Raw genomic sequence first — 14891 nt, 5'->3', positions numbered from 1 at the left:
TTCCTTTATTGTATTGTCCTATGTATTCTTTACAGAACTATACAATAAAAGAGAATTTGAATGTATTGTTAGTTCTGCCATTGGATCAACCCCAGTGTATCATATCCCTGTGGTTTGCCTCTGTCACTGGATTTCATTTCTAGTTATAGAACGTGCTGACTGACTTTGCTGTCTTTTGTTAGAATTTTATACCATAATTTTCGTTTTGATGTGTGTATTCTTTCTCTCAATAGGTAATAAATTTGTTGCTGCAGAAGTTTACCTTGAACATCCATATCTTTCTGTTGCTCAAGGAAGGCAAATACGTATTTTAGCATGAGAGTAGGAACTCCAGATCAATCTTTTTAAATGAAACAGAAAAATGGAGGCAGAGGGTGTGAGGACATTAGTATAATTTTTTTACTGTAAGTTGTTCTCTTGTGGGTGCTTATCATGCTTTGGATAACACTAGTTTTACCTCACTTTAAAAGGTTTTAATGATTATGTATGTTTCTACTTTTCTATACATTTATATAGCAAATATGCTCCAGTGACAAACATTGAGTGTTCAAGGTTTAATTGTGTAGTTTTTCGTATTAGAAACAAGGCTGTTCAATGCTGATCTAGTTTCTGGAGCACTGTTCAGTAATTGTTGTACTCTCTATGCTTACTGCTAGATGTTTAAAAAGCAATCAGGTAGTAGGTTAAAAAAACAACAACAACAAAAAACACAAACACAGCTCTCTTAGCGTTGGGTCCTTGGCTTTTGTATCTATTGTTTGTCTTCAGTATTAAGAACTTGTGTGCAGGCAATAAGCATGGAGTATTTTTCTTCGCTTCAGCAGAAGGTAAAGACAAATCATCTGTCAGGGTTAGAGAATTCCTGTTAGAGAATGCCGAGAGTGTTTTATCTCAAGTGCTTTCCTTTAAAAATACTTGTGAGAATGAAAAACAATATATAGCTGGAAAAATGCGTCAGCTGCCATTCTTCTGTGTTACTAATTTACTCCCTGGATTTGGTTCCCCGATCAGCAGATGCAGTCGCTCAGGTCTCAAAAAGCTGTCATGGTGAAGACTATGTGACCTCTCTGAAAAATTGTCTGGAGCATCAGTTATGCTGAAAAGTCTATTTCTGTTTGTAAATGCAATTGCTAAACAGTATTCAGAACAATTAATGTACCTGTTCCTACAAGTGGTTTTGTAGGTGCAGCACTTAATTTTGGTGAAGGGTTTTTTCCCCAGCATAATTAAGAAAATAAAGGACTGTCAAGAAGAGAAGAGTTGTGATTTGGTGTGGTGGGTTGTGTGGGGTGTGTGTTTCCCCCCCGCCCCGTAATTTAGGATTAAAGCAGTATTTGGTACTCACTACCCTGCTCAGCAGTTTCATTAGCTGTGTCTATATAAATTGTAAGATGGATATTGGGGAAATAAATGGGAACGTTTAAGTTCTTTTTTTATTACAAAGTTTCTATTAAGATGTGTTTTATATTTTAAATAGCCCAGTGGGCTTCACCAACTTTTAACAGGGATTTTTTGTGGGCTTTTTCTCCCCCTCCTGCTTCCTTTGAACATTAGTTCTCACTCTGCTGCTTGTTTAGAGATGTTTCTGCTGAAGAGCTTTGTAAACCATACTTACTTGCAGTGCCAGCTGACTTGCAGAATGCTTCACGCTTGATGTCTCATGTTGTTCAAATAACGTGGAACATCTGAGACACATTTGCAAGAAAACAGAAGATGGAAATGCTAACAGGGACACAGAAGGACTGCTTCATCTATGGAGTGGGAAAGTGGTGTGCGTCAGACCAGGGTGGGAAAAACTTCAACCTGTCTTGTAGGATTTCCTTTCTCCAGGATGCCAGGGATTTTCTTGTGCTGCTTGTGTCAGGGTGGTGGTGTGTGTGTTTTCTTCTGTGTGGTGGCTTGGCTGGTTTTTTGGTGTGGTTTTTTTTGTGTTCGGTGTGGTGGTTTTTCTTTCTTTCTTTTTGTAGCAACATTCGTAAAATTCCTGTTTTCAGCCTTTTTTAAAAGTCTTTTCTTTTTGAACTTATTTTCTGTCATGAAGAACAGCCACATATCCTTATCATGAATGCTCATTTTTAGTTTGATTAGGATCTCTTTATGACCATTAATTTGTTATAATGCAATCTACTTGAATATAATATACAAGGCACTATCAGTGGTGGTCAACACCTAAAATGAAATACATTTGGCCTTCAAAGGGGCTTGAAATGTGGATTTGTTTTAGAAGTCTGCTTATGCATCAGCAAGAAGATGGTGGAGAAACTCTTGTTGCTAACTGACTTTGATCTTGCACTTTGCACTATTACAGCTCTGAAATGTATTTATATACAGCTATCTGTATGCATATGTACCTTAATCTTACTTTTAACACTCTTTTTGGTCAGACAACTGTTTTGCTATTCGTTGTGGAGATACTGCTGTTCATGTGCAGCCAGCAACTGGTTGCTTGAAAAGAATTCACTTGGAGAGGTGCTTAATTAAAAAAAACCCAGCAACTTCTTTATCAAGGTGTAGAGTAACTCACAAGTTATAGTAAAGGCTTTGTATTACAGTTTAAATATATAATGGAATGGAAACCAGAAGTCTTTAGGGAACTGGAAAATACCTATCCCATGGCTAGTAGCTAATGAAAACACTGTATGTCTTTACACAAAAAAACCCCCCAAAACAACAACTTTACTTCAAAGATGGGAAGACAATGCTAGGTAGTTTTTCAGAGGCTTGGGTAAAGCCTAAGTGATGCAGCTACTTCTGCTACCTCCTACATAGTTGCAGAGCTTTCCTGTGGAAACTCTCTGAGTTCCCTTCCCTTGTGCTTCCGCCCAGCATGGCTTAATACATCCTGCCTCATGTGGCCCAGGGCACTTTCCACCTGCAGTGTGCCACTGATCACAGAGTTCTCACCTCTGGTGTCCTCCTCGCCTCCTCCTCAGCAAGTGTCTCTGGCTCAGAAATGGCTTATGAAGTGCAGCAAGGCTCACTTCTGATGCAGACAATACAGTAAAAACAGCAATGTCCCTGATCCTTCGATTTGAGGCATACCTTAAACGATATAAGCAATCAAGCTAGAATGTACAGCAGAGTCAAGGAAGGAGTAACAGTGTTGTGTGATGAAAGAGACCCTCTCTCTTAGCTAATATTCTTCATTTTAACCATATTTCATTGGTTCTTCTGTGTGAATAATGAAAGATAATCCTAGCGTCTCCCATAGCATCCTCATAGACAAGCTAAGGAAGTGTGGGTTGGATAAGTGGCCAGTGAGGTGGACAGAGAATTGGCTCAATAACAGAACTCAGAGGGTCATGATCAATGGGGCAGAGTCTGTTTGGAGGCCTGTCACTAGTGCTGTTCCCCAGGGCTCTGTGCTGGGTCCAGTCCTGTTCAACATATTCATCAATGACATGGATAATGGGATAGAGTGTAACCTCAGCATGTTTGCTGATGATACCAAGCTGTGAGGAGTGGCTGACACACCAGAAGGCTGTGCTGCCATCCAACGAGACGGACAAATGGATAGGCTGGAGAGCTGGGCCAAGGGAAACCTCATGAAATTCAACAGGAGCAAGGGCAAGGTCCTGCACCTGGGGAGGAACAACCCCATGCACCAGTACAGGCTGGGGGCTGACCTGCTGGAAAGTGGCTCTGTTGAGAAGGACCTGGGAGTGCTGGTGGACAACAAGCTGACCCTGAGCCAGCAGTGTGCCCTTGTTGCCAAGAAAGCCAATGGTGTCCTGGGGTGCATTAAAAGGAGTGTGGCCAGCAGGTTGAGGGAGGTTATTGTCCCCCTCTACTCTGCCCTAGTGAGGCCACATTTGGAGTACTGAGTCCAGTTTTGGGCCCCTTAGTTTAAGAAGCACAGGGAATCACTTGAGCAAGTCCAGCAGAGAGCTACCAAAATGATCAGGGGACTTGAACATCTCCCTTATGAGGAAAGGCTGAGAGGCTTGGGTTTGTTTAGCCTGGAGAAGAGAAGACTGAGGGGGGAATCTCGTCAATACCCATAAATACCTGAAAGGTGGATATCAGGATGATGGGACTAGGTTCTTTTCAGTAGTGCCCAATGACAGGCCAAGGGGTAATGGGCTCAAGTTCGAACACAGGAAGTTCCAGCTAAGCATGAGAAAAAAAAATGAGTCTTGACATCTCTATATTTCCATTTGTAGATGGCTTAAAACAATTGTACTATAAGCTGACCTGTGTGTGTTTAAAAAATGTCTGCTACATTCTCTCAGTGTTTTTTTTTCTTCCTGTTTAACATGCATTAACTCAAAGAATGGATGTTTCTTGAAAACTAGTTGCTAAGAAATGGAAAGCAGTAAAGTTTGTTTTGTTGTATCTTCCCTAAGGAGGAAGTAATTCAAGCCTCTGAAATTTTTTTGAAAATGAATCCTCCTGTCTTTCACTATGAAAATTAGAAGTCTTTTATTATTAGTCTATTTAAAAAGCCACAAGCAAGGAAAGACCCAGGTCGTTTTAAGTCTTTCTATTCTAATCAGATGACTGGAGGGTCAATTTTTCTTTAAAAAAGGAATCCTTACCTTCCTGGGTGATCATGTTCAGCCGCATCCTTAAATTTCATTGGTTGCCTCTTTCTGCTCGTCAAAGGCAGGTTTTTTCTTGTTGCTTCTGGTAGGCACAGGCTTAATCTCACCTTCAGATAGGTGTAATACAGCAACTCTCTTCCAAATCCAAGTAGGGAATTTTTTTCTTAAATCCTTTCACAATACATGCTAATCTTGCATATGCTGCTTCTGGTGTTAGAAATTAGGATAATCCTTTTTAATCTGATGAAATATTAGTTAAATGTACACTATCATTATTTTGTCTTAATCTGTATTTTTCAAGTTATCATTCAGAATGTCTCTTCTATAGATCCATCTTAATTGGTGGTACTTGGGAAAAACTAATATATTAAGGAGCTCTTTGAGCTTTTTTTGTTGTGCCCAGGTTACTGTCAGAATGTCTGAGCAGTGGAGCCTATGTGAAGGGGCAGTACTTTTGCCTTGATTGCTGTCTTTTAAGGAAGGTCTATTCACCCAGCCTCTGAAGAGGCACAATTAGTGTGCCATGAATTGTTTGTTGTGGGTTTTTTTGGTTTTTTTTTTCAATATATGGTGGTCTTGTTTACCTCTCTGCAATTTCATAAGCTTTACTGTGATAATACAACTACATTTAGCAAGCAAAACTTCATGGGTGTGCATAAGTACATAAATGTTCCATATAGGATAAAAATGGAAGCTTTCTCATGGGTGGCTCAACAATTTGTTTAGTGTATCCCCCCCAGCCTCCCCATGTAGACTGGTTCTCCACAAAAAGAGGTAAAAAGTGTAATTATTAATAGTTTCCAAGAGATGGCTCCCAAAGTATGGGGATGATGGCAGTGCTCACGACCAGTAACTTTATCATACCATAAGGCTGAGTTACACAGTACAGCAAAGCCGTAACTTTAATGTGGCTCCCAGAGGTGATAAGCTGCACCATAGGGAGTGTGTATAGCAAGAAGGTGTCACATAACACAACTTTGAGAACAAGCACAACTCCTCTGAGAGCAAATGAATCAACATTGTGACCAACTGCTATTAAACTAACATAATGAATGCTTATCACAAATTGGCTTTAACATGCCCTGGTCAAATCTGTCACCATCTCAAACCCTTCATGCCCCATTTTTGGTGCCAAAAAGGGCTGTTGTGGTTTAACCCAGCGGGCAGCTGAACACCATGCAGCTGTTTGCTCATTCTTTCCCACCCCCCACAGTGAGATGGGGGGGGTCTGTAAAAAAAAAAAAAACACAAAACAAAACACACACCCCAAAAAACCCCAATTAGTTTAAATTTTTGGGTTGAGATAAAGACAGTTTAATAGGACAGAAAAGGAAGGGAAAATAATAATAAAATATACAAAATAAGCGATGCACAATGCAGTTGTTCACCACCTACTAACTGATGCCCAGTTCCCAAGCAGTGGTCCACACACCCCCTCGGCCAACTACCCCCAGCTTTATATGCTGAGTATGATGTCATATGGTATGGAATATCCCTTTGGCCAGTTGGGGTCAGCTGTCCCAGCTGTGTCCCCTCCCAGCTTATGGTGCACCTCCAGCCCGTTCACTGGTGGGGCAGTATGAGAAGCTGAAAATTCCTTCACTTAGTACAAGCACTGCTCAGTAACAACTAAAACATCAGTGTATTATCAACATTATTCTCATACTGAATCCAAAGCACAGCACTATACCAGGTACTGGGGGCGGGGGGAACTCTGTCCCAGCTGAAACCAGCATAGGTTTCTCCATTTTCCCACAGTTGTTTACTTATTGGCTTTGATGTACTAGAATTATTTATTCTAGAAGTGCATTTAGCAATGGTTTCCTTTTTTGCTAATGTTCCAAAATTGCTGCGTTTTAATCTTATTTTCCTTTTTTCTCCAAAACAAACATTTTTGGACCTTAATTTAGTACCTAACTTAGACTTCTGTTTCATCTCAAGTATATTGTAACTTTTCAAATAGGAAGAGCAAATGAGCTTTCATCCAACATCTTACGCAGAAAGCTAGTATTTCCTCTCCTGTGCTCAAAGCCCTGAAACCAAAACCTTGTCAAGCAAACCTAAATTACACTTATTGTTTCCTTTCTAGAAAGTATAAAAGTACAAATTGCCTGCCTTTTTTTTCTTTTTTCATTTTAGAAATGAATATAGTAACTTAAAATACTTTAGTTCTGCTATATAGGACATCTATAGCATTGAAATACAGCTCTGCTTTCCATTAAACGTAATGACATTTTACAAAAGCTTATGTACTAAAGGTGCAATACTGGAGTTCCCATAGGCCCACTTGGAGCTGCATCGGGAGCATCCTCGGCTGCATCTGATGGTCTGGTGGTTACTGATTTTCATGGTAGTTGGTTTATTCCCCCCATTTTAAGGCAGGAGACAATTGAATGTTAATTAAAAATAAACTTGTTCAATAGAAAGAATATCAATAAACAGGCTCTTTGCATATGGAAAAACCTTTATTCTCTTTCAGGGTTTACAAAATTTACATAAAAGATTTGCTCTAAATTTATAGCTGGTCTTTGTCTGATTTATTACTACGGTAAATCATACTCAGATCATATCCTGTCTGATAAGTAAGTTCCTTAAGTATCTTACTTTTCCACTGCCTTGAATTTAATATAAACATTACACTTCCCATTACATTACAGTAAGGAAGGCATCTTGATCTGAGCAGGAGTCAATTTGTTTTCCTTTAATACAGGTGCCAATCTTTCTGTAAGCCATAGAATGAAGACTCCAGCCCAGAGTACCTAGTACAATAACATTTATTGTAAGAGCTGATAGATTTGGACCATTCTCTATCTAAAACAAATAGTTCTGGCAGCAGCATTTATTCTTTCTGGTTATGTCCAGGTTATCAAGTGGAATTGTATTCAAGTTATTAAGTAAAAAGAAGGGGCAAAGACATCTATATTTTGTGGAAGAATTGGAGTGCTGTTGCTTTACATTGAGGCAAGTCTTTCATTTAGGATTTTAAGAGGAAAACTACTACTATTTTAAAATGTAAGCGTATATATTTCCACTAGATGAATCTTCTAATGCTTTAGAGATTATTATTTCTGTCTTTGAGATAGAAGAGATGGGAGAAGTTTTAAAGTTATTGTCCCAATGTATCTGTGGGCAAGTATACGTGATATCTAACTTTTTTCTGTTGATATTCTATTACAAAAATACTGTAGGTTTAACTACCTATATCCTCTAGCTGAGAGTAACCTTCTGAAGACCCACATATGGCATCTCTGTGTGAGAAATAATTTGTGTTCAGCAACTTGATTTAGCTACCCTTTTTGCTGAACAAAGATGTAACTTAAGAAAGCCAAGTTCTTATTTCTTCTATGACTAATTTTAATACTAACCAATGACTCTTGATCTGTAGTTGTACGTCCTTCTTTGGCACTGTGGTTTTCTTACAAGGGAGAGATCACACTATGAAATTTTATACAGGAGGACTATATGTTATATGGGATTTAAAAATACATTGCTCCTCAGCTAACAAATCTTGTTGTACAAATACATTTCGCTACAACGTTATATATAGTGTTTTAGAGTTTCAGTAGCATGGTCTGTATAATGGAGCACAGGGGATGTACGCCTAAACTAGCAGAGACTTGAGTGTGTCAGTCCACACGAATGGACTTGTGAATTTACCCACTCAGGGTTTTTTTACTAGGTTGAATATTAATTTCTACTTTCTGTTTTGCGGTGTAGGTAAACTTCCTGTGACCATGTTGCAAAAACTCTGTCTGTTTTGCAGGGTAAGAACTAAAATAGATTAGAGTGGATGAATGCTATGTAAACCAAGACAGACCCAATATTTAATGTAGATGTCCAGAGGATTTTCATTGGTATTGGAAACTGCACCTGTCCTGTGTGCTGTGAACTCAGTAAGCCTGCTTTTTATTAAATAATAGAAACTATGGAGAAGAGTCACTATGAAAAATCAATAATGATGGTTTCCCCAGGTCAGTAACACTTTAAACATATATTCCTTGTATAAAGTTTTAAATACTGAACTAAGATTAGGTCAGGCTTGGTAAGGGAAGTAAGATAAACTGGTGCTGTTTGTACTTTTGGGATTGGAATGGAGGTTATTTTGAACAATACACTATGGGTTTTTTCCCTGGCTGTTTAACTTCTATGCTTTGGGCATGATTTTAAAAGTTAGCCATTCAAACATGAGGAAGTTCTTCTACAGATGTGTACTTTCATGTAGCACTACAGAAAATTCTGACAGAAACAGTGACAATGGCTGTGAAAATAGTCATCAACCAAATAGTCAAAATATTTAAGAAACGTATGTTTAACCACTTTCGTTCTTAAGTAATTCTGGAGATGTATGTGTGTGCTTGGTCTCTGGTTATCACTTATTGTTTATGTTCTGGCTTTTCTACAGACAAACCTACATTAGCAGTTGGCATCTCTGTTCCTTGTGTTTCTGTTAAGCACTTAAAAAGCTTTCGGTAAAGGTTTTTCAGCTCTGAGTTCCTTAGAGATACAGTTTCATAGCGGTGTTGCCATTGTTGGTCTGACTTAATGGTAGCTGTTCCACAGAACCTTTAAGTGTTGGGTTTTTTAATGTCCTTTGCATAGAAATATCAACATCATGCTTGTCGTCATTCACTCTGATCCTTTTATAAGGGAAAAGATGTGGCCCTTTCAGTGGTTCTGGGATTGTGTAATGATGTTGTCGCTTGGTGTTCCTGCTTGCATGGGAATGAGTATCATTCAGAGTACGGATTGCAAATCTGGGATTTGCTTTGAAATACAAATTCTTATTTGAAGAAAATCTACTGGTGGAAGAAGTTCATAGGTTTGGAAGATCTTGTGTGTCACGTCAGTACTTGGAACAAGCAAGAGGTTAGCTACAGGAAGCCCAGATCCTTATCCTGACTGAGGATTGTAGAAGCTGCAGAATAAGACAATACCTTGATCTTCTCAGGAACTCCTAATGAGTTCAGGAAAGCATTGTATTCTTGCATGCGACTTCAAGATAAGAACAGTTATTACCTAATACATAAACAGTAAAAATTTCGGGGCTTTTTTATTAAACGGGATAATATTGCATTCAGTCACTTGAACCTAATGGTTGTTTTATGTTCAGCTTCTGGTTTGATATATTTTGCCAGTATTTTATTTCTACTTGTATTTCACTCCTAATGCACTCCTAAATAATTAAAGTCAAGCTCTCAAAAAAAAAAAACAACAACCCCAAACCAAACCCAAACACTCCAGAAATCCCCAACCTTCCAAAGAAAAAGCCCCACAACTTGCTGAAAAACCCAACCCCCCCATACTGAGCAAATACAGTTTAAGTGACTGAAAGGAAATTGAAGCTTTTGATAAAGTTGACAGTTACTTTGTTACTTTCATTTCTCAGGAAACAGCAAGTGAGACTTTTGTTCAGAAAAGCATGGGGACAACTGAAACTATTTGCATATTTTCATTAAAAAACCAGCAATAAAGCCAAACTACAGAAAGAATAAATGGCTTAGGTTTAACGTATTTTTAATGTAAAATAATAGCTACAACAAGTTTACACTGATATAGTTTATTTGTCCCTGCTTATACTGGTGCTTAGGCTATTTTGCTGTGAAATTACATTAATTGATCTGGACCAAGGACACTGTTAATGCTAAGTAGCTTGGGAATTAATAGGTAAAGTATAATTTTAAATTATATGAAGGATAGCCTCTTACCTTAAATATCTTTTAATGTTTTGAAACTTTCTGACATGCAAAGTTAATTCCTTTAAATATGTCATGTTCTTTCAAGTGGTTAATCCAAACTGCCAAAAGGTGAGATGACTCCACAATATGACAAATAAGCTGTTTTCTCCCTGTGCATACATTTTTTTGAGGTTATGTTTTCTGTTCTGTTTCTGTATTTAAAGGAAAAAAAGGCATGTGAATGTTAAGTTTTAGTTCTAAAGCAAAAAGGCTTGTCATTTAAAAAAAGGTGCAGCATATACAGAGGAAGAAGTGGGGTTTGTCTTCCCTACCCCCACAGTCTTTTGTGTGACATTAGCTAACAAGTATAATGTAGTGGTCCAGTACCTGGTACCTCTCAGGAGTTTAATGCAGGTGTGTTAATTTATACTTACAGGCTAGACTGCAGGTTCAACTTCTAACTCTACTGCTTTCAGTTATGTATCTCTGATATTCACTTTTTTGGGGGGAAGCACGGATTGTTTTCATTGGGATAAGACAATTTCTTACAAATTGGGCTTCTGTTCTGAGATTCAAGAAGGAAAAACTTCCTGTACTCCCCCCTGCTAAATACTTGGGTGCTACTGTAGTTGCTCTGTTTCCTTAGCAGATTCACTCCCACTTAAAACAGTGATGTCAGGTTTAAATTAACAAGTTGGAGAAAATAGTAATGATGTTTACCTGATGCACAGTGGTATGTCCAATATGGGCTCCAGGATGCATAGTTAAAACCCTTGAGCTCAGGGAGTATTAACATTTCTTGAAGAGAGGTAACTCTGAGGTAACTACCAATTTGCATAACCTGGACCACTCACTTTTTCAAAAGGCAGTACTCGCACCGTTTCTATTCTGCTGGGTCTTTGCTGTCAAAATTGGTTTGGCAGACCCTCCAGTACCGTGTCCCAGCAGGAGGGGTAGTTTTGCTTTTGGTTTTGTGCGTTCTTTTGCCCCACTAATGTGGTCATGTTGCTGAGAAGCTGGGAGAAAGGAAGGGTTCTGTGTGCCACACCGTAGCAGTGCTACCAACGGAGAGATTATATTTCAGTGACAGAAGGTTTGCAGTGCATGCTTCCACCTTGCTGGCACAGGAACAGCTTCAGCTGCCTTCTCTACCCGTGTGGTTGTTCCACTTGACCATTTTGTCAGCACAATTACAGCTAAGAGTATTGGAAAACATGTTACCATTAGGCCAACAAAGCTGCCCTGAACTGTTGACTTCTGCCAGTGTTGGAGGAGCCTGTGAAGCCGCGCGCAGTTTCCCATCTCTGTGGGGCAGGGCAGGCTGTGCGGCAATGACAAACAAATCCAGGTTAAAATCAGTCCACTTTGGAGGCTGGCGTTACCACCTTGGCTTGGCGTGGCTCATGGTGCAGCAGCACAGAAGCCTGTGGAGGAGAAGGAGGTGGGGGGCGCGGGGTCTCATTTCAGAACCTTTTCATTCCCTTATCGGCACAGTAACCCTATTGAGGCCAAAGGGCGCCGCTCTTCCTTCCAGCCTCCAAAAACTCTAGAACCTGTCTTGCCAGCTTACATGTTAGGTATAAGGGAAGTCTTATGTCCTCTTTGCAACAGTGGGTAGGACTAGGGCAGATTTGCTCTAGGAAGGTGAGATGGTTGTTTAAAGACATTCTGTGTTACAAAACTGAAAGTTTGTAATGCATGCTTGTTCCTGAAGAGACCAATCAAATAATGCATGTTTGTGGTAGGCTATAGGGCACCTAGGCTCTCTTCTAAAACCATACTTCTCAGTACGTTGTCTGTTTCATAGTTGCCTCTTACTATTGTCTAATTTTTAGAATTAGCAGTAACATGTGAACTCAAGGGACTTGCAAGTAGTTTTTCCTCACATGGATCTTTCTGTCACTGATCTTGTTCTGTTTTTTCAGCATTTCTCATTGGTAGGATGTTCCTGCATCTGCAGGTTCACCTGCTTCAGCAGAATTCCTGTGTAGCTGCTCTTCCCATGCACTCGTGCCAGACAGCTTTGCTGTTTGTGTCCTGAGAGGTCTAATCGGAATGGACAGTGCTCTGAGAAGTGCTGTAACCCTCTGATCACTCACTGGGTCTCTGTGTAGTATTTCTGCATGTTTCATGATCTGTTCACATTACCTTCTGATGTGAAGGCCTGCTGATGTGGATTCCTCTTAGTGAGGGATGTGGAGCTTGGACATTATCTTCTTGCTGTTCATATCACTAGCTGTGGGATTGCGACAGGGGAAGCCTGAATGATCTCAGCAGCCACTTCAGTAGAAAAATGGAGTCATCCTTTAAGTGTAACAGAACTGGAATACACATGGAAAGACATCAAAGGACTTACTGTAATACGAGCAATAATTCTGCATAAGCTTGAGTCTCCCATTCTTTTTTTTATTTAAAGGCTCCAGAATAAGAAAGTGTTAAAATTTATCAAATAAGGGTGTGGTTTTTTGTAGCCTGTTTTGGTTTCTTTTGTTTAAAGATGAATTTTATTTTAACAACTGTAAGACTTCTCATACATTTTCCTGACAGATTATCTGTAAAGCTTGCTCTGACTCTGTAAAACCCACAGTTGTACATTGTATTGTTTAAGAAAGATGGTAAGAGCAAGTGTGAGAGGAGTGTGTGTGAAATGACACAGGCAGAAATGTAAGCTTTCTATCTTAGCCTCATCACTTACGAAGTGCTGCTTTCATAGAATGTCTTGGAGTTAACAACCATCCATCCAAATACATATACATCTATAAATAAAAATATATTAAAAATACATAAGCATATATATCCCCAACTATCTTCTGTAGAAGACTTCATGAAAAAACCTCCTGAAAAAGAGTCAAATCAAACAAAAGCCATCCTGAAGGAAAAATCAACCAAAAAGCTTTGGGATACATCTGTGTTATATAAGCTTTATTATTTAATCAAGTTTAATCTTGAAATATGATCATGTGTATGGTGGGTGGTTTTTATTCCTTGTTTGTAAACCCTGCTACTTGAAAGGCTGTTGTGTTTTCTTGTTTAAAAAAAGCATAGTTTCAACCCTTAATTTTCTTTATTCATGGCTAATTCTTGTAAGCTGCATGTTTTATAGCAAGTCACACTGTATGCATTTAACTGAAGTGATGCACTAGGTACTTGCACTTCATCTGTTGTCTCCACCCTGTGTCCACATGCATAATAAAACCTACATAGCACGGTTAAGAGCACTTTAGTATCTAGTTTGAACCTTTCAGAGGGCGTTTAAGTTGGGTACAACTTAAAATATCTGATTACCCCCTACTTTGCAAACTGCACTGTGGCAGGTGGATGGCTGGAAGCATTCTCAGTCTCACAGAAGTGTCTGAATTTCTCTTTTGTTCCCAAAAGCTAGAAAATGAAGTAGGTTTGTGGCAAGCTTTCAAGGGCAAAAAAAAAAGAAATGCTACAGAAAAATAAATGCTATTATGAATAAATGATTGCTTGAGGTTTTTAATGGCTTATGATCTCTGATAATTGCAAATTATCTTTGTGGTATCTTATTATTTGTTCTGAAAAAACATTAAATGCTGTTCTGAAAAATATATTCTGTATAACATTTTTGTATCAGTAGAAAAAATACTGTAAGTTAAATAACTTTTTTTTGCTTGATGTCACAAATATTTCACTGCAGGAAATATTATAACAAAGTGTCTTTAAGGCCAGAATTTTGTATTTATTTACAAGTGAAATACAGACTTGAATATTTGGGGATTTTAATGCAGATTTGAATACAAAAGATACAACATATTTTCAGTCTACATAGAACTTGAAAATAGGTGGCAACTTTTAATGAATTTGGACCAAATTTTTCAAGTTGTGGCATTCTTAACTAGATTCAGCACTTAAGAAGTGTAACAGAGGGTTGGTCAGTAAAGGACTGACAGCTTAATCCAGGTGAGCATTGAACTACTGGAACTCAGATACCTGAAACAGTTTACCTTTCACAGATTATAATTTTTTTTTCTTTTAAGAAGAGCTAGACACAGTAGTGAATTTTGGTTTAAGTACCTTCTTTAAGGAATGTATAATAGTGTGTTGTACTTCACACTTAGGTTTGATAACTGTGTTGAATGCATTCAGAAATATCTTGGACACTGAGCTGCCTTCATAAAAATAACAGCAGCATGTATGCTGCCACTCAGGCATTCTGAGTGAGAATTAGTGGCTTTTCTCTGAGTGATGTGTAAAATTTTTGGTGGCAAATGAGGTGGGAATATTAGCTAGTAGCATGTCTGTGGATTTCCACTCCAAGTCTAGTAAGTAAAAGAATACTTTCAATCATACAGTGATAGGTATTCCTAAATGTAGGAAGCCTTAAGGAACAGTCTTTTATGCTAATGTATCTTCCGCCCCTCCCGAGCTTTCTGCTCCAAATGCAAGGCATCTTCCACAATGGCTTCTTTAAGTTAAATATAGAACAACATTTAAACTTCCCCCCAGATGAAAACAACAAGCTCAGCTAAACCAGACATGTATGGAGAAGTAGCCTTTGGGATAAAGTAGAAGTTTGGGCAAAACAAGACAGGTTATTTCTGTACGTGGTGTTTTCTAGAAGGTGGTTTGAGTATTTAAGTGGTAAATATAGCATCAGAGTCTCTGCAAAACAGAACTTAATATTTAATAAATGTTAGTGTCTTCGTAG

General features: G+C 38.6%; 2 protein-coding genes across 11 annotated transcripts in view; one reads left to right on the top strand and one right to left on the bottom strand.

Annotated features, from left to right (window-relative positions):
• The window catches only part of FRYL (FRY like transcription coactivator), a 172787-nt gene that overhangs the window by 15371 nt on the left and 142525 nt on the right, over window positions 1-14891 (top strand). The gene's annotated exons all lie outside the window — the stretch shown is intronic.
• DCUN1D4 (defective in cullin neddylation 1 domain containing 4) overlaps window positions 1-14891 on the bottom strand; it is a 204734-nt gene that overhangs the window by 146617 nt on the left and 43226 nt on the right. The gene's annotated exons all lie outside the window — the stretch shown is intronic.

The sequence above is a fragment of the Phalacrocorax carbo genome, chromosome 4 (genome assembly GCF_963921805.1).
Source record: "Phalacrocorax carbo chromosome 4, bPhaCar2.1, whole genome shotgun sequence".
In the NCBI taxonomy this organism is placed as follows: Eukaryota; Metazoa; Chordata; class Aves; order Suliformes; family Phalacrocoracidae; genus Phalacrocorax; species Phalacrocorax carbo.
The sequence above is the reverse complement of the archived record's forward strand: the minus strand, read 5'-3'. Positions and strand labels throughout refer to the sequence as shown.